At 36.0% G+C, this 25580-nt stretch overlaps 1 protein-coding gene across 13 annotated transcripts in view; it reads left to right on the forward strand.

The window, feature by feature from the left end:
- ARHGEF12 (Rho guanine nucleotide exchange factor 12) overlaps positions 1 to 25580 on the forward strand; it is a 152793-nt gene that overhangs the window by 27002 nt on the left and 100211 nt on the right. For 5 of the 13 annotated variants that reach the window (XM_009006991.5, XM_078339703.1, XM_078339705.1 and 2 more), the window contains exon 1: positions 15718 to 15873. The exons of the other annotated variants lie outside the window; for them this stretch is intronic. The gene's annotated coding sequence lies outside the window, so the exon portion shown is untranslated. Of the gene's footprint in view, positions 1 to 15717; positions 15874 to 25580 lie in introns of those variants that run through there. 13 annotated transcript variants of the gene reach the window in all.

Here is a 25580-nt window from a genome sequence, read left to right on the forward strand (position 1 = left end):
CATTTTATGTATGGGAAACAGTTGCTAAAGTTCCTCAACGTGAACTCGCTTTTTGGACTTTGTTTACCTTCTCCCACTTCATGTCTTTCCACTTTCCCTTATTACAGATTAAATGTTGATCAAGTAGAGGCTGCCTATCCTTAAGGAGAGTCCCTAGACCAGATTTAAAAGATGATTGGGGGAGAGGGGATTTGATAGCTTCTGAGGACAGTGCTTTGGCTGGAGGAATATAATGGAACTTAGTTTTCCAGCTTTATTGAGCTTGCCTGTCTTATTCACTTGCTTTGGGGGGCTTTTTGGAGTCAGAGTCTCACTACGTTGTCCAGGCACAGTCATGGTGCATTGCAGCTTTGAAGCCCTGGGCTTAAGCGATGCTTGAATTTTAGCCTCCCAACTAGCTGGAACTACAGGCTCGAGCCACTGTGCCTGGCTCTTACTCACTTTTTTGTTCCCATACCTGGAAGAAGATTGGCAGTCTGTAAATATTTGAATAGATGTATGGATAAATAAATCTAAATAAGGGTTATGGTGCTGTTGTATAAGGACAAATCTTGGGCACCAAACAAAAAAATTTCAGAAAAATCCCTGAGGCCATCCCATGCTGTGCTGGGAGCTTCATCTTTCTTTTTAATTGTAATTTAAACAATGATTTACTGCTACAAGAGGGTTGTGGTGAAGCAGAATTTCTTATACTGTGCAGGTGGGCATGTAAATTGGTTTAAACTTACAGAAAATAATTTGATCATATATTTCAGAAGCCTAAGAAATGTTTAAACATTTTTAATTAGTAATGCCAATTTTGGTATATATTTCAAGACATTAAGGATATACAGTTTTAGCTGTCAGTTTTATACAAAGAGGTCAACCACACCATTATTTTAGTATGGGCAAAGAGGAACGAATGTAAGTCTGATGCCTCTGAAGAGGTGGACCTAGAAACTAGGATAACAAGGAGCTCCCAGGGGACTGCTGTTAATAAATTACTATATGTCATTTGATAGAATATTTGTAGGCATTAAAGACATTTTCAAGTAAACCTTAGTGAGGAAATTGTTCAAGATATGTGAAAAGTATGGGATAAAACTTCAAATATAATGCCAGTTACATTTTAAAAAAACATTCATATAATGCTTTTAAAAAGACTACTAGGACATGTACCACTTTTTTTTTTTTTTAGCCCAGGTCCCACTTTGTCGCCTAGGCACTGTAGCTTTAGCCTTTCAAGTAAAATTTGAGGAAAAATAAAGTAATATAATATACATCCATGTACCTCGTACTTAGCATTATCTTTTTGGAGGAGGAGGTAAACAATAAAAAATAGAGATGAAGTTGAGGCTCTCCTGGGTATTTTCCCCCAATCCTATTCTCTTCTGCCCCTTTCCAGAAGTAAACATCATAGTAAATTTGGTGTTTGTTGCTCCCGCGCATGTTTTTAAACTTCAGCTATATGTTAGGCATCTTCAAACATTATGGAAACTTTTGCAGATTTTTCCACTTTATAACATTTGAATTCATGTTATATATTCAGCAATGTGTTTGATTAACAAAATACTAATAAAAATTACTTATAACCATTATTAATAATGAATATTAATAAAATATTTTGAATTTGGGGTCTGAAGTAGGGATTGAATTTTATTCTTCCATGTGGAGAATCAGTTGTCTTGCCCCATTCATTGTGCAGTCCATCTTTTCCCTACTGATTGGCAGCACTATCCTTTTCGTATGTAATGTTTCCATGATTCGTAGGTTTGTTTCTGAACTTTTTAATCTTTACCCCTGGTTTGACTATTTCTGTACCAACACCAAACTGTCTGGATTACTTTAGCTTCATAAGCAAAGTAAGTCCCCTTACCTTGTTTTTCTTCTTCAAAGTTTTCATCGCTATTCTTGGCTTTTTCTTCTTCCATATGAATTTTGGGATCAGCTTGTCAGGTTCCCTTAAAAGTTCCATTTTTTTTTAACATTGTAATTGCATTGAATATGTAGTTTAGTTTGGAGAAAATAGACATATTTTTATGATATTGTCTTCCAATACATGCATGTGTTTTTTCCTTAGAAATTCCAGATCTTGGCCAGGCGCAGCGGCTCACACCTGTAATCCCAGCACTTTGGGAGGCCAAGGTGGGCGGATCAGGAGGTCAAGAGATCGAGACCATCCTGGCCAACATGGTGAAACCCCATCTCTACTAAAAATACGAAAATTAGCCGGGTGTGATGGCACGCGCCTGTGGTCCCAGCTACTTGGGAGGCTAAGGTGGAAGAATTGCTTGAACCCAGAAGGTGGAGGTTGCAGTGAGCTGAGATTGCGCCACTGCACTCCAGCCTGGCGACAGAGCAAGACTCTGTCTCAAAAAAAAAAAAAGAAAAAGAAAAGAAAAGAAAAAAGAAATTCCAGATCTTCTTCTTTTATAATTGTATCCAAAAGTCTTAAAACCTTTTTTGGCTGAGCTTATTTCTAGCTCTGCTTTTAGAATGCTTGGTCAGTCTCTTTCCCTCTCCTCCTCCCTCACTTATTCTTTTCCTTCCTGTTTCTTCCTTCCCATCCCCCATTCCAGTCTCCTTTCATTTTCTTTTCTCTCTTCCCTTTGTCCTTCCCTTCCTTCCTTACCATCTTTTAATTTTATGTTGTCTTGGCTGACAGTTCTATTTAAGGTAGTGTGTTATAGAGAAAAGTACATGGAATGTAGAGTCAAAATTGCTGGAAATGAGTCCCAGCTTTGTCCTTCAAGAATTATATGATAATTAAGTCAACTTTTCTGAGCCTAATTCTCCTAATCTGTAAAAGAAAAATAATATTTACTTTTATACCGTATATCTCACAGAATAAAATGAGATATGTGTGTGAGGTTTTTTCCTAATTAAAAATTCAGTGCTAAAAAGAGTTATTTCTAAGGGAAAAATGCCGATTTCCCCCAACTAAAAGTATAGACATTTATTAAAACTATATCTTTAAAGAAAAATACCTTTAATGCATACACTCATTTTGACTCTTAAAGATTATAACACTTATACCCCACTTCCTAAAAAATGATGTGAAGTGGTTTATAGTAAAGGGCACATGAACATACACTCACCTCAATTAAAGATGTTAAAATAAAATAGAAAATCAAGTTATTACTGTGAGATGAGTGCAAATATGATCATTATGAGGGCTAATACAGCCATTGCGATCAAGCCTCTCTGCTTTCAGGATGCTGTGGGAATAAGGTAAATATGATTTGGTTCTACTGGTGGATGTATTTTCTCCTTTGAGACAAACCTAATTTTACTGCCATTAAATTTAAAAAAATACTGTTCACCAGGGTTTCAAGACTATATTGGGAACAGTATCTGCTACAACAGTTTTGTAAGTGAAAGAGCACTTTTTCAAATGGTTGTTTGAATGACCATTGGTAAAAATCTGAGGGGAAAACAAAAAGCAGCACTCACCAAAACTGATTCTTTGTGAAAACTAAGCCAAGGTTATTTAGATAGCTTATGATCTAATTTGTAAGACACTCAGTTCGTTTATAACCTAGAGCAGTGATGCTATCAACATTTTTGTGTTAACATGAACTTTTGAATACTAACATTTTTGGTAATACCCTGAAGGCCACTAAAACTTCCAGGGAATATTAGATAAAGTAATAGTAACTATAAGGTAAGCACTAGTATAGTAAAAATGCCTTACAGTTACAAATGAATCGAAGCGATCTCTGTTTTACTTACCACTATTAACACTGCAGACTGAGATTGATTAGAACTGTTTACTCTTGATCTCCTCTGATTTTTTTTTTTTTAATTCAGGAACCAAGATATTTGTATGTCCTAATCTAGATATACCATCTTTAACATTGGTTTGAAATTATTTAATGCCTCTGGATTGTAGTCTTCGTTCATCACTACACACTGTCATATACTGGCCCAGTACAGAGTTCTTTCTGACAAGCCTTTCTACCAATGTGTTATTAACTAGTTTGCTTTGTATAATTCAGTTCTGTTCTCAAATAGATCTAGGCAAGTAACCAAAGGAGTCCTTGGTTAACTTTCTGCATTAGAAAGATGTATTTAGGGAAGACTAAAGCTTATGTTTTAGATGGTAAGGCAGGTGTTTGGTTTTTATGGGGCTTTTTTCCTTAAAAATTTTCAGCTTCTTGTAGAAAGCAGGCAGGATTTGTGATAATAAGATAGACCTGAATTCAGATCCAGGCTTTACCATTTGTTAGCTGAACAACCTTGGAAAAGTTAGATAGCTTCTCTACCTTAGCTCTTGTCACTTTATCCTCAATATCTATTATCATGTCTACTTCACAGGACTTCAGATGTGAAGTTTTTTAAAATTATGAAACTGTAGTAGCTTATTGATAATTTTCTGCTTAAGAGCACTCTGAGGGACCTACCCCTAGAATTAAAAATAAATGAACAAAATAAGCCATTAATAATAAATACTGAAAAAAGCTATTTAGTATTACCAATGTAATCTAAACTCAAACAAGATTTTTTTCTTAGAAGTAATTTTTTCTAAGTATAGCAATGCTTTAAAATAACAATTATATAAAATTTCAGACATAGATAAAAATTAGAATAGCTTAATGAACCTTCACTGACCTGTTACCAGCTTTAGTAATAAAATACAGTTTAGATTAATCCTTTTCAACCATACAAGATAAAAAGCGACAGGGACCCTCCACTCTCCAAGTTGTTTATGATTTACCTGAGGTAGCTACCATTAACTTCGTTTACACAAATGAAATCACCCAGTAAGTACTATTTTGTAACTTGAAATTTTCATTTAACAATATACTCTTAAAATATGTTTTATTTCCATGTGAGTACTATGTTCTGTGGCTAAACAACATTCTGTTCTATGCAATGTTCTATATAATATTCTGGCAGCAAAACACAAAGAGTAAAATGAGAGATTTTTTTTTTTTAATCCACTGTTGTGTTTCCAATACCTAGAACAGTGCTTGCACATAATAGATGCTCAATACATATTTGGTGAATGAATTAACATCTAGTTAGGAAATGTATTTCTAACTTGGAAATGTATTTCTGTTATTGGTACAATATTCTATTATGTAATTGTATAATGATTGATTTCACCAGTAGAATAATCATGGGTGGTAGGACTTTGGGTTTTTTCACCTTTTTGTTTTTTTCCCTCATGGCATCTGTTATCTTGATAATGGTAGCCATTTAAGAAACTTACTTTGCGAAAATAATTAAAATATGAAAAATGTATTTTTTTTTTTTTTTGAGACGGAGTTTCACTCTTGTTACCCAGGCTGGAGTGCAATGGCGCAATCTTGGCTCACCGCAGCCTCCACCTCCTGGGTTCAAACAATTCTCCTGCCTCAGCCTCCCAAGTAGCTGGGACTACAGGTGTGCGCCACCTTTCCCAGCTAATTTTTGTATTTTTAGTAGAGACGGGGTTTCACCATGTTGACTAGGATGGTCTCGATCTCTTGACCTCATGATCCACCCGCCTCGGCCTCCCAAAGTGCTGGGATTATAGGCGTGAGCCACCGCACCCGGCCCCTGAAAAATGTATTTTTATGAACACCCATAGCTAAATGTCTTTCCATCTTGTGGCTTGTTAACCAAGCACAGTTCTTCCTGTTTCCTTTTCCTATGATCATTTCAGACTATAACCATTGTTCAGTGTAGGCGAGATGCTATGACTTTTAGATATGCTGTTTTTTTCACAAAAAGGAATTGCCTAGTTAGAATTTTTTAAAGATGTCTAACAATTCAGTGGTTTTGACATTACTGGGGAAATTTTATCCATGGGTACAGAAGAAACATTCATTTTTATTTAATCACCTATAAAGAGTAGGGGGGTACCTCTGATCATATGGTTGGGTTACTGTTTATGGCTACATATGTATGTGAACATTATGACATTTGATGAAAACAGCTTCATAGAGCTACTGACCTCTCCAGCTGATTTTTCTGCTTGGCCTTAAAGGTTTACAAGGCTAAGGATCAATCTCCCCTGGAATAGATGGCCTTATTTTAGCTTAATACAGATTTTAAATATGTGTTGTGATAAAGGTGATTTTCCTCTAATACAGCATAGTACAAATTAACTTATAGTATGCAAAATTGACCTTGTGAATTTTAATTAAATGATCTCAGTTCTCATGTACTTGCATCATAGAAAAAAATTAAATATTAAAATTTTTAGATCGTGAAAAATATAGCAAAGATTATGCTTTTATGAGTGACTCATTACATTGAGTCATATGCACTAATGATTCAAATTACTAATGTAGCGCTACTAAGTTAAATCCACCATGCAATATGCAGGCATTCTGTACTTTGAGATTTCATAAATTTTTGGATTTCAATTCTCAGTTTAGAAGGGTATACTGGTAATTTGTTTTTACCTACGGAATCTTGAGATTTGTCTACACAATGAAAGAGATTGGTATTTTTGCTTTAGTTTCTCAGTGAAAATAAAGAATGGGAGATAAATGGCCTAAAGAGCTAAGAGAAGACTTAATTTAAACTCAAATAAACATGCCCAGAACGACCCTCTCTTTTTCTGCCCTTCCTCCTACCACAATGAGCCACTGTATGTCTCAGGTTTTAGGCAAAGTTGGTCTTATCATGGAAACTGTGAACATTCATTAACAACTGGTTTTACTTTGAAACTTACACAGCAAACACCAAAGAGTGAATTGTTGGTATAATCCATGGGAGTCTTGAGATTGACGTCAAAACTCCAGTACAGCTGTATAAGCATTGGGAAGTATTTTTAACATCCCTATTAGATCATCTTTTTGACCTTTCTTTTTATGTTTTCCCTTTTTCCATTAAATAGTTAAAAAAAGAGCTTTACAATATTTTCTACCAACACTGTAATGATATTCTTAAAAAGCACCCATACAATTATTTTCTTGATTCCTTTCCCCTTTGCAACTTTCCTTTGCCTATAGTTTTCCAGTTCTTCTGATGAGGTAGACTTATTTTTTTTTAATAAAAAGTTTGTTTTTGAGAACAGGGCTAGATTACAGAAAATGAGAAGCTAGAAAAGAACATATACCCCATACGCATGCTCTGATTTCCCTGTTATTAACATATTACATTAGTATGGTACATTTGTTACTGAACCAGTGTTAATAGTAATTGAAGTCTGTAGTTTATTCAGATTTTCCTAATTTTTACCCATTGTTCTTTTTCTGTCCCCAGAAACTACATTATATTTAGTTTGTCATGTTTCCTTAGCCTCCTCTTGGCTGTGACAGTTTCTCAGATTTTTCTTGCTCTTGATGGTTTCCACAGTTGAGATGAGTACTGGTCACGTTTATTGTAGGATGCCCCTGTATTGGAATTTGCTTGATGTTTTTCTTATGATTAGACTGGAGTATGGGTTGTTGGAAGGAAGATCACAGAGGTAAAGTGACATCTTCATCAACTCATGTCAAGGGTACTTACTACCAACATGATATGTGACTATTGTTGATGACCTTGATCACCAAAATAATGTTTATCAGATATCTCCAGTGTAAAGTATTGGAATGTTCTAGTAGGAATATCCTAGTTAGGTGAATTGCTCTGGTAATTGTTTAAGCTTTAATTATTAAGATTAGTCATCATATAGATATACTGCTCATTGAAATGTTAAGTATTTTTTTTACAGATAATGTGTTTAGAGTTGAGAATTAGAGTTTTTAAATGTTTGGATTTTATTTTCAAATTGTATTTTTGAAATAAAGGTTTCCTTTCCTGCGGAATTCTAAAGATTTTGTTTATCTAAGGAAACAAATTAGGTTCCTATTTTAATTAGGAATTTAAAGAGGCTGGTCAGTTTATCAGCTATTTAAATTCTAGACACTGGGACTTATTTCCTTCATTTTATCTCTTAAAAAATAAACTTTGAGGTTTGGGAGGCTGAGGAGGGTGGGTCATGAGGTCAGGAGATCAAGACTATTCTGGCCAACATGTTGAAACCCCGTCTCAACTAAAAATGCAAAAAAAATTGCTGGGCATTGTGGTGCATGCCTGTAGTCCCAGCTGCTCAGGAGGCTGAGGCAGGAGAATTGCTTGGATCCCGGAGGTGGAGGTTGCAGTGAGTTGAGATCATGCCACTGCACTCCAACTTGTCGACAGAGTGAGACTTGGTCTAAAAAGAAAAAAAAAAGAATAAATAAAATAAAATAAACTTTGAATTATAATTTGCATATAATAAAATTCACCATTATGTTTTTATTGTTAATTTTTATGGGCATAGGTGTTTATATTGATAGAGTACATGAGATATTTTGACACAGGGATACAATGCATGATAATCACACCAAGGTAAACGGGGTACCTATTGCCTCAAGCATTTGTCCTTTCTTTATGTTATAAACATTCCAATTTTATACTCTTCTAGTTATTTTTAAATGTACAGTAAATTATTGTTGACTGTGATCACCCTGTTCTATCAAGTATTAGATCTTATTCTATCTAACTATATTTTTGTATCCCTTAACAATCCCAACTTCCTCAACCCCCACAACTACCCTTCCCAGCCTCTGGTAAAAGTCATTCTAACTCCATGAGTTCAGATGTTTTAATTTTTAGCTCTCACAAATGAATTAGAACATGTGAAATTTGTCTTTCTGCGCCTAGCTTAGTTCACTTAACATAATGACCTCCAGTTCTATCTGTATTGTTGCAGGTGACAGGATCTTATTCTTTTTTATAGCTGAATAGTACTCCATTGTGTATATGTACTACATTTTCTTTATCCATTTATCAATTTGTATGTTGATAGACCCTTAGGTTGTTTCCAAATTTTGGCTATTGTGAATAGTGCTTCAATAAAGACAGGAGTGTAGATCCACTATTTCTTTAAGTTCACTCATTTTAAGTGTGTACTTTGATGAGTTTTGACAAGTGTGTATACTTTTTAACCACCACAACCATCATAATTAAGATACATGACATTTCCATCACCCCCCAAAATTCTTTCTGCTTTCTGTCATGGTAGTTCTGGCTTTTCTATTTCATGTAAATGAGATCATGTACAGTGTGTAATCTTTTAGTGTCTATCTTCTCTGTCTCTTTTAATATTTTTAATATTTATTTACTTTTTTATATTTTTGAGATGGAGTCTCACTCTGTTGCCAGCCTGGAGAGTAGTGGTACAATTTTGTTTCACTGCAACCTCCGCCTCCTGGGTTCAAGCAATTCTCCTGTCTGAAGCCTCCTGAATAGCTGGACTACAACTGTGCACCACCACACCCAGCTAATTTTTGTATTTTTAGTAGAGATAGGGTTTCACTATGTTGGCCAGCATGGTCTCAATCTCTTGACCTCGTGATCCACCCACCTCGGTCTCCCAAAGTGCTGGGATTACAGGTGTGAGCCACTGAGCCTGGCCAGAATTCTTAAGGATCATTTGTATTAATTGATAATAGTTTATTAACATAAAAGTACTTGTACTAGTAGCATGGATAGATGAGAAAATCCAAGGTCAACCTCCCCCCAATCATAATAAAATAATATTTAACATATATGAACTCTTAATATTTGTTAGGCATCAAGCTAACTATATATATTGTATTCAAGTGAAAGATGCAAACATAGCACACTCCTTAACTCCAACTGCTCTTTTCCCTCATCTTTTACAGGCACCCTGTTCTCTGCAGGAGTCTGAAAAAAAGTCTATTTAAGAAGCCCAGGTTGCTTAGCACTGCAATTACCCGTATTAGAAACCTTTAATTCATTAATTTTCAGCTTTTGTGAGGTAGGGTAGGAAAACAGAGAAGCATGAATATAGTATGAGAAAACATATTCAGTGTTATAATTGCCTTGATTTTTAAAATCATGATCTCTAATTTATTTTGACATTTCCAGTAAGCTGGAAAAATCCAAATGAAGTATGAATTTAGTTAACAGTAATATACTGAGGTCAGTTTTTTCATTTTGACTCTTTTTAATATAGATCTCTAGAGTTTTACATAGTGTCATGTTATTTAAAAGTTTTATTTTCATTTAAAAGGTGTAAGCTTTTTATGTATTTATTTTCATTGTCTTATTCCTTTGGCCAAAATGTTAAAAGAAGTGGTGAAAGCAGACATGTAGACATCTTTGCATTGTTCTCAATCTTACGGAAAGCATTCAGTATTTTACCATTAAGTATGATATTTTTTTCGGTACTCTTTATAAATTTGGGGAAGTTACCTTCTATTCCTAGCTTGTTAGAAATTTTATGATTAACACGTATTGAATGTAGTTATATGCTGTTTCTGTATCTATTGAGATCATCATATGCCTTTTCTTTTTAATTTTCCAGGAGGTATTTTCATCTGAGACTTTTCTTTCTTAGACTGGTGTTATAGTGAATACTGATTTTTGAGTGTTAAACCTACCTGGCATTCTTAGGATAAACCCCATTTGGTCATTATGTATTATAATTCTTTTTATATATTGATAGATTCGATTTACTAATATTTTGATGATTGTTCTTGTTCCTTTGTTCCCAAGGGATATTTGTGTTTAGTTTTCTTGTAATATCATTGCCTTATTTTGATACTGGGACAGTGTTGGCCTCTGAAAATTTTTTGGGAAGTGTCATATGTTTTCACTTTCATTTGTCATATGTAGAATTGTTATCTCTTCCTTTGAATGCTTGTGATAATTCAGCAGTGAAGTGAGTTTTCTTTGTGGAAATGGTTTCAACCAGCAATTAAATTCACTGTCCCCTAAGAGTACCCACTATTCTGACTTTAGTACCATAGACTAATTAATCCTTAAACTTTTTTTGGATGAATTACTTTATAGGAAAGTTGAATAAATAACACAGAAAACTTACGTAGAGTTCCATATACCCCACACCTAGTTTTCCTTATTGCTAATGTCTTACATTACTGTGGTATATCTGTCAAAACTAAGAAATTGACCTCAGTACATTACTGTTAACCTAACTTCATAGTTCATTTGGATTTTTTTCAGCTTTTTCATTAATGGCCTCTTTCTATTCTAGGATCAAATTCAGGATACCATGTTGCTTATAGTTTTCATGTTTCCCAGTCTCTTGGTTTGTGGCAGTTTCTTAGTCTTTCCTTGTTTGTCACGACCTTGCCATCCCTGAGGACTTTGTAGAATGTGCCCCTGTCTGAGTTTGCTGCTGTTTCTCAGTATTAGACTGGGTTATGCATTTTTGGAAAGAATCCCCTTTTCCTCTCATTAGGAGTGCATGATGTCCATGTGGTATCACTGGTGATGTTAACCATGACCACTTGGTTAAGACAGCGTTTGCTAGGTTTCTTTACTCTGTTTCTTGGAAACACATTACTAAGTCCAACCCATACTTTGGGAAGGGGTAGGTATCTACATATATGGTTTGAAATTCTTCTGTAAGGAAGATTTGTATCTTTCCTCACATTTATCTGTTTATTCAGTCATTTATATCAGTATGGACTTATGTATGTTTATTTTATACTTTGAGTTCTAATGCTAGGTTTCTTTTCTTTTGCTTAAATTGTTCCAACTTTGACTATTGGGAAGATTTTCTGGTTAGTGTTTATGTCCGTTTCTTACTCTCCTATCCTTTTGTTTTTTTGAACATCTCCTGACATTGTGGTACTGTTAGATGCTCCAGGCTCATCTTGTATTTTCTTTGCACCACTGTAGAATCAGCCATTTCAAGGAACTAGTATTCCTTTTATTTAGGAACCAAAATGTAGTTACTAGGTGTGCTCATTGCTATTGGGGTATTGTTGCTTTTAGGCCCTCTCAGGGGTCAGAGCTAGGTAATATATGTGTATATCTAACCCATGTATACACATACATCTCTAATTGTTTCTGTTTGTATCAGTTTGCATGTATATTAAGTTAAACATGAGTTGATATTGATGTCTCTGATTATAATCCAGTACCATAAGGTTTACTCTAGTCCTTTCGTATTAATCTGTGACTTCCTTGTCTGACCATGAGAAACCTGGCTTCAGCCACCCATTTATCCATTCACTTACTTGTTCAACCCAGGTACACATGAAAAGCAAATTTAGAATTGTTACCCCTTACCCCATGAGTACAGTATTTATGTACAGTTTCTTTTGTCATTAGCCTTACAATTTCACGTCAAAACATGGTGTTCAGAAGTTTGTTAGGTAAGCTCTTTTTTCACCACCCCTTCAGTGAAGTTAGGAAATAACATTTGTAATGCAGTTAGCTTCATTTCTTGCAATCCGCATTTCATCTTGGGATCTTCTGACATTTTGGTTGATGTTAGCGGTTGTTGTTTGGTTAGCATTTGTTGAAGTTCACTCTTCGTAATGTGCCATTCTGTGGATTCAGACAAATGCAAAGGGTCATGAATTCACCACCCTAATATCATACAGAACAGATCCTGCGCCCTAAATGTCCCCCTTTGCATGCCCTTTGTAGTCAACCACTCTTCCCACCTCTTGACCCTAGCAACTACTCATCTGTTTTCTGTCTCTCTACTCTTGCATTTTTCAGAGTGTCATATAAATGGAATGATACAGTCTTTGGATTTTTCCATGGAGTAAAATACATGAAAAATCCAAAGATTGTATCGGGCTTCTTTCATGTAGTAAAATGGATTTAAGATCCATCCATGTTATGCAAATTTGTTTTAAAAATTGTAGTATTCCACTCTGTGGATTAATCATAATTTGTTTCTTCATTTCCCCATTAAAGGCCATTGTAGTTTCTTTCAGGTTTTAGCATTAGGAATAATAAAGCTGGTGTAAGTGTCCATGGGCAGGTTTTTGCAAGGATATAAGTTTTCAGGTCCCTAGTGGAGATACCTAAAAGTATGATTGTAGATCATATGGTAACTGTGTTTAACTTTCAGCTGCTTTTGTTCTTTTATATTGAGTCGTGCTCTTTTTTTTATGTAGTGTCTTTCTTTCAAATTGTTTATGACACTTATCTGTATGTTATGAGTGGTCACAATTCATTTGCATTATTGATTAATATTTTAATGTGTGAGTATACTGCAGTTTTTAAAAATGCGTTCTGCAGATGGACATGAGGTAGTTCTAGTTTGGGACTATTACTAACAGTGCTGTTTAGGAACATTCACAGACATGTCTTTTTGTGAACATACGTATACATTTCTGCCTACTTGTGGAATTGCTGATTTAGCTTTAGCTGATACTACCTGACAGTTTTCTGGAGTGATTGTACCAGTTTGCATTCTCATCAGCGGTGTGTAGTTTCTAGATGCTTTATATCTTAATGAGTACTGTATATATTCATTCTATTTCTCTCTCTCATTGTGGTTTTAATGTACATTTCCTTAAAGTTGAGCACTTTTTTATATGTGTATTGGTTATTTGGATGTTTAGAAAAATTGAGAAAATTGTAAGTTTCCTCTGGGCTCTGGAAGCATTGGGGTTTGGACTAAGGGGTGGCTTCCATTAGAAAAGGCAGTAAGGGAAACAGTGTCTTTAGGGGACAGCCAGGTGTTGGTTAAGGCAGTGTTTGGAGTGGATGCTCTGAAGAAGCTGAGATTATAGTGGTGTTTGGTTTCCTGTAGAAAGAGTCCTAGAGCAGCAGTCCCCAACTTTTTTTTTGGCACCAGAGACCAGTTTTGTGGAAGACAATTTTTCCATGGCTCTGGGCAGGAGGTTGGGGGAGGACAGGTAGTGTGATGGTTTCAGTGTGATTCAAGCACATTACATATATTGTCTACCTTATTTTGATTATTATTACATTATAATATATAATGAAATAATGATATACTTACCATAATGTAGAATCAGTGGGAGCCCTGAGCTTGTTTTCTTGCAATAGACGGTCCCATCTGTGGGTGATGGGAGACAGTGACAGATCATCAAGCATTAGATTCTCATAAGGAGCATGCAACCTAGATCCCTCTCATGTGCAGTTCACTATAGGGTTCCTCCTCCTCTGAGAATCGAATGCTGGCACTGATCTGACAGGAGACGGGGCTCAGGTGGTAATCAGCTGAAGCTTGCTGAAGCTTCCTGAAGCTTCGCTTGCGCACCTGCTGCTCACCTCCTGCTGTGCAGCCTGTCTCCTAACAGGCCATTGAGCAGTATTGTCTGTGGCCCAAGAGTTGGAGACCCCTGTCCTAGAGTACACAGTGAAAAAGTTCGGTAGAGAGTGGAAGATTTTGTTAGAAGAGGGGTGTCACATGGTTAATAGATGACTAAAGTTTTGTTTGGTGATCCAGGATGATAGAGATGTTGAGACATGAAATTAGCTGGCTTCAAGTTCTAAGCTGTCCTGTGTGAGAAATTGCCTCATCAGCCAACACAGGCTTTGACATATGGAGAGGTTTGTGTTTCTTAGGATACTTGGGCTGGTCAGAAAGTGCCAAGCATCAAAGAAACATGAGACCCCAGTATAAGTGGAGGAAATCTAATGATAGTGGCAGTCAGTAGTCTAGTCTGACTTGTTTTTAGCAAATCTGTACTATTTTCTTAATCAGTAACTACTTCTTTAGTAACTACTTATAAGGTTCGATAAATTCGTACTTTCATTTCACATTAAAATTCTTAGTCTGTAGTTTAGAAGATATACAGCATCTTTTAACTATATTTCTGTGTCTATACACACACACACACACACACACACACACACAACATTTTTTTGACTATCTTTGCCAAGGTATGTTCCTTGAAAACTGATTCTTCATAGATCACTAACAGTGGTTTTAAGGTTCTGTGAGTTCCTTCAACATTCACAGAACATTGAGCTATAATTGATATGGATAAAGTGATTACTGGAATTTAACTTAAAATTAGATGTATTTAAATATTTTAAGGAATATGTTTTATAAAACAACATGTTTTTCATTCATTACTTATATATTGATTCCAGAAAGTGTGTGCCTGCAAATTGTCAAGTTGGGTTGATGCTTCAGAAAAGGAAAGTAGAGGCTGAGTCTTCTTTCTTAGTATAGCAGTGCATTTTTTTAGACCAGTGTTTGAGGCAAATTATTGTTTTAGCAAAATTACGCGGCTTCTAGGGATTAGAATGCATGAGTCTGTCTCTTGTTCCTCCCTCATTCTACTGTAAGTAGCCAGGCTGCTAGTTAACAGAATGCCAGACATAATGCCTAGGGCATAGTTTGAGACCTGGGAAGATTCACAATAATCAAACACAAACAGACAGAGTAGCATGAAGAAATTTCAATCCTCCCAGCCTTGCTTACAAACTTAATTAGGCTTATTGGGGCAGAAAATATTTTTCCTCCCCCCATGTTTTAAATCTGTTTCTCTTCTACTCCCACCTCATGTCCCAGATTCTCTTTGAAGGGATAATACTACCAACAAAAGGAGATTTTTTTCTTTCTTTCTTTCTTTTGTAAATCCTAACTTACTTGGTTTATCTGGCTTTAGGGAAAGGAGCAGTAACAACAACTGAATTTTAAGGTATTTGAGGGACTCCATTTTTTGGCACTGTATTTGGGAAATTCCCAATTTAAAATTCATTCTGTATTCAAGAAGAAAATAAGGGTTTATTGTGGCTTTATAATTGGATCTTTTTTGCAAATGTTTTTAATTTTATGGGAGCTATTTGGCCTGTTCTGTTAAAGAATTATCAGCCAAATCCTTGCTTTCTTTATATTATATATATTTTCCTGAGTGATATTCTAGGGAAATGTACATGGATGCTGTTCTGTCTTTCCATTAACAGTGCAGTGTTGGGCTTCCAATCATGATGGTAGATGATTGGGGGTGGGAGAAGAGGTGGGGTTTCTTCTTATCATCCCTCTTGTGGTCAGTAAAATCATCTGACAAATGCCATTCCAAGGATGTCGAATGTATGTATAAAGAAAAAGCTTAGGATTGCTAAGGGAGTGGTATTTTGGTGAGGATTTCATTCTCTTCTACTCCATGGAAACGAGCCTTTTGAGCTTTTGCTTGTCTGCTGATTTGTCCGGTGATCCAGGTAATCTATAGCAGTCTTTGTTTTCTGGGTCGTGTATAAAATGGAGCAAAATGGTAGAAAAATAGCTTCAGTGAAAGGCATGTACCTATAACAGGAATACAATTAAAAAGAAAAAGGATTTTTTACGTTGTTCATTGTTATTTCTCACAATAGCTTTTAGGATTATCATGTTTTTAAAAAGCCTAACTTGACCTAAAGGAAGAAAATTCCTAGTTTTGAAAACCCGTGCCTTAATTGCTTAGCTTTAGAACAAAGGTTTTAACATCCAGCATTGCAAGGATATCTTTATTCAAAAAAATAAGATGCAATATTCTTCTGCTTTTTAGAACTGAATTGGCATAACCTTTCTTGAATCTTGAGAGACTTTGACGTATTATTCTGTGAATTGTGATTTAATTATCTCATGCTTCAGGATGGTTGTTTCCCTTTGATACCCAAGGGACCATGGATGGGATATCGGGGGTGGGGATTAATATTATAGTGGGGGAAGGGAGTGTTTTTACAGAGTAATCTTCCTGTTTTTGCACTGGAAACAAAATTGAAATATATAATCATTTGGAAAAGGTGGTATCTATGGTACCAAACAATCTTATCAACTTGAATTATTTTATTCTTTGTTTAGTTTTTGATAATTTTGCTCTTGTCAGCTAAAATGTTGATTATAAATTTGAAGAGGCTGCCGAGTTGCAGTGATGGCACTGGAATTGCGTTCTGCTTTCTTTTTCTTTCCGTTTATAGCTGTAAATACAGGAACCAAGGCATGAATGTGAAAAGAAGTGGTATAAAATGCTGAAGATTTTGGGTTTCTCTTGAAAGTATTTTTTCACAGTGAGAATTAATTTCTTGTGGACAGAAAGAGGTAGGACCATAATTTGTGAGATTAAAGAGCATTTAAGTGCTGCAGACTTCTCTGTGTAGGAGAGACAGACTGAAAACACGTTGAAGCATTCTGTGGCGCTTTCAGTTAATTTGATTATCTCCATCATGGTGATATGAGTTGTCAGTACTGTTTGCCACATTTTGAAAGCTGTTTGACTCTTCAGAAGTATTAACAAATTAACAAATGCTTACTGAGCATTTACATTGTTCTAGGTACTTTAGATATATATGAGATTTGTAGTCCAGTAGAGGATATAAAAACATGCATATGATGTACCATTTTTGGTGCAAGCGTATAAGTATCGCAGTGTTGTATATTTATGTACTGACATGTAGGTGTTTTACATAAGCTACTACATTTAATCCTCATAACAACCGAGTCACAGAATTGTCGTTCTTGTTATTGCATGCACATTAGTCCAAAACAACCAAACAAAAATTGTCATTCTCTTTTATAGATGAGAAAATTTACATTTGAGAGGTTAAGTAATTTACCATAAGTAACAAAGCCATGAAGTGTTGAAGCCCAGGTTAGACTCTAAAGCTTTCCACTGTTTCTATGTGAATAGATTAAATCATTTTATCATAATTATTTGACATCACAAATAGTGATGCCAGTGGAGTGAAAAGGAGAATCAGGATCCTAATCTTTAATCTATGCTAAGAACCGAGTGATTGAGCAAATCATTTAATGTCATCTGCAAAGTGTGTGGATTAGACTAGGCAACCTTGGTTCATGATTCTATTCAGTGTAAGAGATTTTCACATATGGTTTATGGAAACAATTCTCATTACTTTAGAGTTTTTATTATATTTAGCTTTCGTTACTGATTCTTCATAATCTGCTGTACATTTTGGTGTGTGTGTGTGTGTTGGGGAGGGAGAGGGAGATACCAAGAGTGCGTATTATCTTCTAACATATTACACACAATATACATTTATTTATTAAGATTATTATTGTGGGCCGGGAGCGGTGGCTCACGCCTGTAATCCCAGCACTTTGGGAGGCTGAGGCGGGCAGATCACGAGGTCAAGAGATCAAGACCATCCTGGTCAACATGGTGAAACCCCGTCTCTACTAAAAATACAAAAAAAATTAGCTGGCCATAGTGGTGTGTACCTGTAATCCCAGCTACTCAGGAGGCTGAGGCAGGAGAATTGCCTGAACCCAGGAGGCGGAGGTTACGGTGAGCCAAGATCGCTCCATTGCACTCCAGACTGGATAACAAGAGTGAAACTCTGTCTCAAAAAAAAAAAAAAAAAGATTATTATTGTCTGTCATTTTCCTTCTTATTTTCCTCCAAATGTGTCACAAGGACCTAGACTAGTGCCTGGCTACGTAGCATACAGTTATAAATGCATGTTTTGAATGAATGAATAAATAAAAGACTTGTATAGTACATTGGCAAAATATGTAAGTAACTTCACACTTTTTAACACCAAAGATTCCCTTGGGGCCAAAATTATTAATCTTGCCATTATGGTGATCCTTTAAGGAACTAAGTGTAAGAATTTTAAAAAGAAGAACACCTACAAAACAATTAAGGAATTGTAAGTTTGCTGGAATTCCCCCCATACAAAATTATTGGTAGTATAGAACTTGGAAACCCTAGGTTTACCCAGTGTTCTGTTTGAAAATACTTACTAAAGCATTATTCCATTATAACCAGAGAAAACAGCAAAGTGTCTTTTTGTTTATGTGTTGATGTATGTATTTACAGTCTCAAATGCTGTAAATTTACAATGGGTAGAAACTATTCAGACCATTGAATCTTTCGCTTAAAAGATATTTCATAAAATATAATGTTTACTTGTAGTTTTGTTTCATTTAAACATTAGGCTTCTTGAGAGTTTTAACAGTTTTACTGAAATGTAATTGGTGTATAGTAAACTGCCTATTGTTAGAGTACAATTTGATAGGTTTTGATATATATACACAATTATGAAACTATCACCACAATTAAGAAAATAAACATATTCACCCCAAAGGAAGGTTTCCTTGTGTATTTTCATAATATCTTCCTATCCCTTACCACCTCTCCTCACCTATCCCATCCCCAGATGTACCCATTGACTTGCCTTTGGTCCTTATAGATTAGTTTGAATTTTCTTGTTTTCTTTCTTGTCATTATAGATTCGTTTGCAAGTCTTATTGTAAGTGAACTCACATAGTTCGTGCTCTTTTTATTTGTTCTCTTTCACTCTGAATAATTATTTTGAGATTTGTCAGTGTTGCAGTGTATCAGTAGTTCATTTCTTTTTATTATTGAATGATATCCCAGTGGGTGGATGTATCACAGTTTAGCCATTCAGCTGTTGATGGGTTGTTTGAAGTTTTAGACTATGAAGAATAAGTTTGCTTTGGACATTCATGTACAGGTTTTTGAGTGTACATAAGCTTTCATCTCTTAGGTAGACACCTAGGAGTGGAATAGCTGGATTATGTGGCAGGTATATATTTTAACTTTTTAAGAAATTGCCAAACTGTTTTTCCAGGAGGCTGTATTGTGTTACATTCCCATGAGCAACATTCCACTTGCTGCACAACTTTCACCAATAGTTGGTTTTGTCAGCCTTTCTTAATTTCAGCCATTTTACTGTCTATGTGATGGTATCATATTGCAGTTTTTAATTTGCATTTCATCTGATGGCTAAAAGATGTTAAACATATTTTAATGTGCCTGTTTTATCATCCATGTATCTTCTTTTGTGGATTGTTCAAATCTTGTTTTTAATTGGGCTTTTAATTATTGGGTTGTAAAAATTCCTTACATCTTTGGGATATAGGTGCTTTTATTTTTTATTTTATTTATTTATTTATTTTGAGACGGAGTTTTGCTCTTGTTACCCAGGCTGGAGTGCAATGGCGCGATCTCGGCTCACCTCAACCTCCGACTCCTGGGTTCAGGCAATTCTCCTGGCTCAGCCTCCCCAGTAGCTGGGATTATAGGCACGCACCACCGTGCCCAGCTAATTTTTTGTATTTTTAGTAGAGACAGGGTTTCACCGTGTTGACCAGGATGGTCTCGATCTCTCGATCTTGTGATCCACCCGTCTCAGCCTCCCAAAGTGCTGGGATTACAGGCTTGAGCCACCGTGCCCAGCCTATTTTATTTATTTATTTTTGACACAGAGTTTTGCTCTTGTTTCCCAGGCTGGAGTGCAGTGGTGTAATCTTGGCTCACTGCAACCTCCACTTCCTGAGTCAAGCGATTCTCCTGCCTTAGCCTCCCAAGTAGCTGGGATTACAGGCATCTGCCTCCATGCCTGGCTAATTTTTAAAAATATTTTTAGTAGAGACGGAGCTTCACGATGCTAGCCAGACTGGCTTCAAACTCCTGACCTCAAGTAATCCGCCCACCTCAGCCTCCCAAGTGCTAGGATTACAGGCATGAGCCACTGTGCTTGGCCATAAGTCTTTATAGATATATGATTTAGAAGTACTTTCTCCCAGCCTGTGGATTGTATTTTCATTTTCTTAGCATCCTCTTACTCTCTTTAATACCCTTTTCGAGATATAATTCACATTTCCTGGAGCAAAAGTTTTAAACCTTGAATGCTAATTTATCATTTTTATAGATCGTGCTTTTGGTATCTCTAAGAAATATTTGTCTAACCCAGGGTCATATCTCTTTCCTTCTAGTTGTATAGTTTTTGGGTTTTACTTTTAGGTCTGTGATACATGTTCAGGTAGCCTTTTAATTTATTTTTAATTTTTGTAGGTACCTAGTAAGTGTATGTATTTATGGATTACATGAGATATTTTGACATAGGCATGCAGTGCATAATAATCATATCAAGGTATATGGGGCATCTGTCACCTCAAGCATTGATCTTTTGTGTTACCAACAATTCAGTCATACTTCTTTAGTTAATTTTAATGTACAGTTAAATTATTTTTTACAATAGTCACCCTCCACTACCTTTCCCAGCCTCTGATAAACATCCTTCTACTCTCTATCTCTGTGACTTCAGTTGTTTTAATTTTTAGCTTCCACAAATGAGTAGAAACATGTGAAGTTTGTCTTTCTGTCACTGGTTTATTTCACTTACCATAATGACCTCCTTTTCCATCTATCTGCTTGCAAATGATAGGAACTCGTTTTTTATGGCTAAATAGTACTCCATTGTGTATTTGTACCGCATTTTCTTTATCCATTTGTTGGTTAATAGATACTTAGGTGGCTTCCAAATCTTGGCTATTGTGAATAGTGCTGCAGTAAACTTGGGAGTGCAGATAACCCTTCGATATCCTGATTTCCTTTCTTTCTATGTATACATAGCAGTAGGATTGCTGGATTGTGTAGTAGCTTGGTTTTTCATTTTTTGAGGAACCTCCAAATTGCTGATTTACAATCCCATCAGCATTTTGCAAGGGTTCTCTTTTCTCCACATCCTCTTCAGCATTTGTTATTGCCTGACATTTGGATAAAAGCTGTTTTCACTGTTGTGAGATGATCTCTCGTTATAGTTTTGATTTGCATTTCTCTCATGATCACTGATGTTGATCACCTTTTCATATGCTTGTTTGCCATTTGTCTTCTTTTGAGAAATGTCGGTTCAGATCTTTTGCCCATTTTTAAATTGGATTGTTAGATTATTTCCTATCGTTGTTTGAGCCCCTTATATGTTCTGGTAATTAATCCCTTGTCAGATGGGTAGCTGGCAAATATATTCTCCCATTCAGTGGGTTGCTCTTCACTTCTTGATTGTTTCCTTTACTGTGCAGAAGCTTTTTAACTTGATGTGATCTTATTTACAAGTAGACTTTTTATAAAATGATGTGAGGTGTAGATTGAAGGGTTTTTAAGTAGGGATATCCAAATATTTCAGCTTAGTGGGAGTGGTCAGGAGAGTGGTAGGACTTGAGGATAGAAAGGTTACAAGAGCTACATTTGGCCTCTGTGTGTTATGTTTGATGTTTGGATTTTTTTCCCCCAAAATGCAATGGAAAATTATTGAAGGAATTTAAGCAGGGGAGGAATGCAAGCTGTGTGTTTTGAAATTATATGGTGGTTCTATGGATAAATGAATTGAAGAGTATGTACAAAAGAAGAAGTAGAGAACTCTATTAAACTACTGCAGTACTTTGCAGTAGTCAATGAGGTGGATACTCCAAGCTAGTAATGAAAGAGGTCAAAAATAGATGAATTTCAGATATGTATTGGAGGTAAAATCATTTGAGTGCAATGACAGATATAAATTCCATGAAAATAGGGACGTTACTTTACTTACTGTTGTGTCTTCAGACTCTAGAGAGTGCCTCGTATACAATAGTTGCTCAGTAAATATTGTTGGATAGATGGAGAGTTGGATGTGTTGGATGTGGGGGCTAGGGGAAAGGAAGATGCCATTGATGACTTCTGGATTTCTAACAAGATCAGTTAGATGGATAAAGGACTATATATTGAGATGGAAAAGATTTTGGGGGCAGAGTAAGAAGTTCATTTTGGATTTGTTGAATTTGAGATGCAGTGAGAAATCTAAATGGATATACCCAGAAATCTGCTTGTTGAAGCCCAGATAATATCACAATCCATCTTTCCATCTCCGGTGTCCGTTCTTTCATTAGACAAGTATTTACTGAGCACTTACTTTGTGCCTAGCACTGCTCTGGGATACAGTAGTGAACCAGAGGACCATGCTGTTATAGTACTTATATTCCAGTGGGGTAGGCAGGAGTTGGGGGAGATATTAGATTCTCATTAAAGAAAAACAAAAAACATTGTCGAGTACTCCTGTATTTCTTGATTGTGCAGAAGTACCATATGGGGTATAGCAAGGGTACAAAAGACAGTTCTCCATTGAGAAAACACTAGTGTTTTGCTGGATGAAGTGGGGATGGCTTTTGTTAAAGGTGTTTGGTTTTTTTTTTTTATTAGTTTCTGTATGTTCATCAATCTGGTGCTTACCTTAGCGTCTATATTCCTGAGTTCTTTTTTTAATTACATTTTTATTTTATGGATTTTGTTTTCAAGTGGTTTTTTTTTGAGACGGAGTTTCGCTCTTGTTACCCAGTCTGGAGTGCAGTGGCACAATCTCGGCTCACCGCAACCTCCGCCTCTGCCTCCTGGGTTCAGGCTATTCTCCTGCCTCAGTCTCATGAGTAGCTGGGATTACAGGTACGCGCCACCATGCCCAGCTAATTTTTTGTAATTTTAGTAGAGACGGGGTTTCACCATATTGACCAGGATGGTCTCGATCTCTTGACCTCGTGATCCACCCGCCTCGGCCTCCCAAAGTGCTGGGATTACAAGCGTGTGCCACCGCACCCGGCTCAAGTGATTTTTTTTTACATTTTTAAGTTTTATTTTAAACTGACATGATGATACATATTTACGGAGTGCAGTGTGATGCTTTGAACATGTATACGTTTATGTATTGATCGAATCCAGGTTCAAGCAGTTTTTTCCCTAAGAGCACACTCATGAGTGCTCTATCTCCTTATTTCTCTAAATATTTCTTATATCTCTATTTTCAGTATGCAAAAGAAAATTAAATTTCAGACATTATACCATTATCTTTTGGCATAAGGAGGCTTGTGGAGAAATCTTGAGGCCAGTTTAATCTTTCCCACTTGTATGTGACTTAATTTTTTTTGGGGGGGGTGTCTGGATGCTCATACAGCTTTTTGTTTTAAAATCTTAAATTTTCATAAATTTAGCAGTGTATATGTTAGTGTCGATTATTTGGTATCAGTTTTTGTAGAGTACAGCGTGCCCTTTCAGTCTTCAGGTTCAAATCATTCTGGTTTTTGTGGAAATTTTCTCTAATATTTTTGTGAACATTCTTTTATTTCCGTAAATCATAGTGGTTAAGAACAAGATGCAAGAGCCATGGGGTCTGGGTTCACATCTTAGCTTCTCTGCTTACTGTCTGACTTTGGGCGAGTTCCTTAACCTGTCTGTGACTTAGTTTTTTCCAACTATAAGATAAGGCTCTTAATAGTAACTTACTGAACATTAAATAAGTTAATAATGTATTGAAGTTACAAGAGTTACTGGCATATGTTGTGTGCACAATAAGTGTTAGTTATTATTATTCATGGTTTCATTTTTCTGTTAACTCTTCCTTTCTGCTGGTGTTCAGAAGGCCTTTGCTGCTCACAGCGAAGTGCTTGAGGTCACTAGTTCCCTGTGTTGTGGTCTGGTAGTAGTTCCACCTTCCCATCATCATCACTTTACCTCCAGGAGTGTCCTAAATCTGAGCATGTGTCATATTGTTTTCTTTATTTTTTCTCCTCCTGCTGTTCTGGGTCTCCTTTGTTTTATTCACACACCTGGATACTGCCTTTCTAATCAAAGGATAGTTGGATCTGCATTTCAGGTCTGTGATCTTTATGTTTAGGGAAGTCCGTTTCCTGGTCAAAGCCTACCAGACTTCCTTAGTATAGATACAGAATTTAACAGATTTGGCAAGTATGTTTTGTAGTTAATGGTTTGAGATCATAATCATTTCCTTCATGGAAGATGGATTCACTGCTCCTCCTGCCTTCTGTTTTGCTTTTAGTGTTGAGGAAGGCTAATGGAATAGAACTGCTTTTGCTCTCTCCCATCTTTACCTGAAATTGAACACATTTATTGTAGGAATGAGTGGTTTGCAGGAATGTTGGCATTCAGGTGGGGACATGTTTCTCTTTAAATGTATAACCTGGCAAGTTGCCCATATGGCATATAGATGTTAATTGAATTCTCCACTGAGCTGTGTGATTAGCAGACACAGATTGTGTAGGATTGGGAGTTCTTTATATTGGCTTATCTTTTCCTAAAACTGTATAACGATATGAATACCTTTCTTCCTAAGTATCGTGTCATTATACTAGGTCTAGTTTTCTGAGTCTCACTTGTGAAAGCTTTTGGTTAACTATTAATAAAAAACTGTATATAGGAAAGATGATAATGGTTTTTGTTGTAAGGTGATAGTCCAGAGGTTGAAAGCAAGGGTTCTAGTTAGACTGTGAGGTTTTGAATCTAAGTTCCCTCATCGACTAGTTATATAACTTGTATATGTTACTTAACCTCTCTGAATCCCACATTTCTCTTCAATAAAACAAGGCTAAACATTTTACTTGTCTCAAAATTATTGTTATAATTAAATGAATTAATACATAAAAATTAAAGCAGATACTGTAAGTATGCAAGTAAGCTACTCAAGTTTTAGCTATTATTGTAATGATTTTAATTGTTAATTGTTATTCTTATGGATAATGGGTGATGTATTTGGAGCTATCACTTAGCATAATTTTTGACTACCAAATGTAGTTTGAGGCTTTTGAGTGTTCTTCAACTAACCATTCTTCTCAAATGAATATTTTTCAGGGAAGCGAATCCCCGGAAATATGACACAGTTTACTGTCTTGTTCGTTACCTCTATAATGTATGTTTATTCTAGCCAGTTCATCTCTTCCCTTATATAAATTCCACAGAATGATTTTTTCTAATAAGAATTAAGAAACCTTTGTTCTGATGATGAGCTATTAAATTTGGGTTTAATTTGATAGAAAATTAAGCTAGGTTTCCTTAATGGAGAATCTGGCTAATCACTATCCTCTAGCCTCATAGGGTAGAATTTTTTCCAGGAATTAAATAGTTCTATCTAGCAGGGTCTTCCTGCCTTTGGCAGTGGAGCAGTACAAAGGCCACATTGAGCATGGCTGCTGGGGAAACCCTTTTTCCTTCTCTAGCCTATAAATGCTGTTCTGTCTCTGTGAAAAGCCCTGACATCAGCTCTTGGAAAAATCCAAATACTTGTGTTAGAACAAGGCTGAAACACTTGCCTGGGCAGAGACTAATGGCTGAGGTATAGTTCTAAGTTTACCAGATTGCCTC

The sequence above is a fragment of the Callithrix jacchus genome, chromosome 10, assembly GCF_049354715.1.
Source record: "Callithrix jacchus isolate 240 chromosome 10, calJac240_pri, whole genome shotgun sequence".
NCBI lineage: Eukaryota > Metazoa > Chordata > Mammalia > Primates > Cebidae > Callithrix > Callithrix jacchus.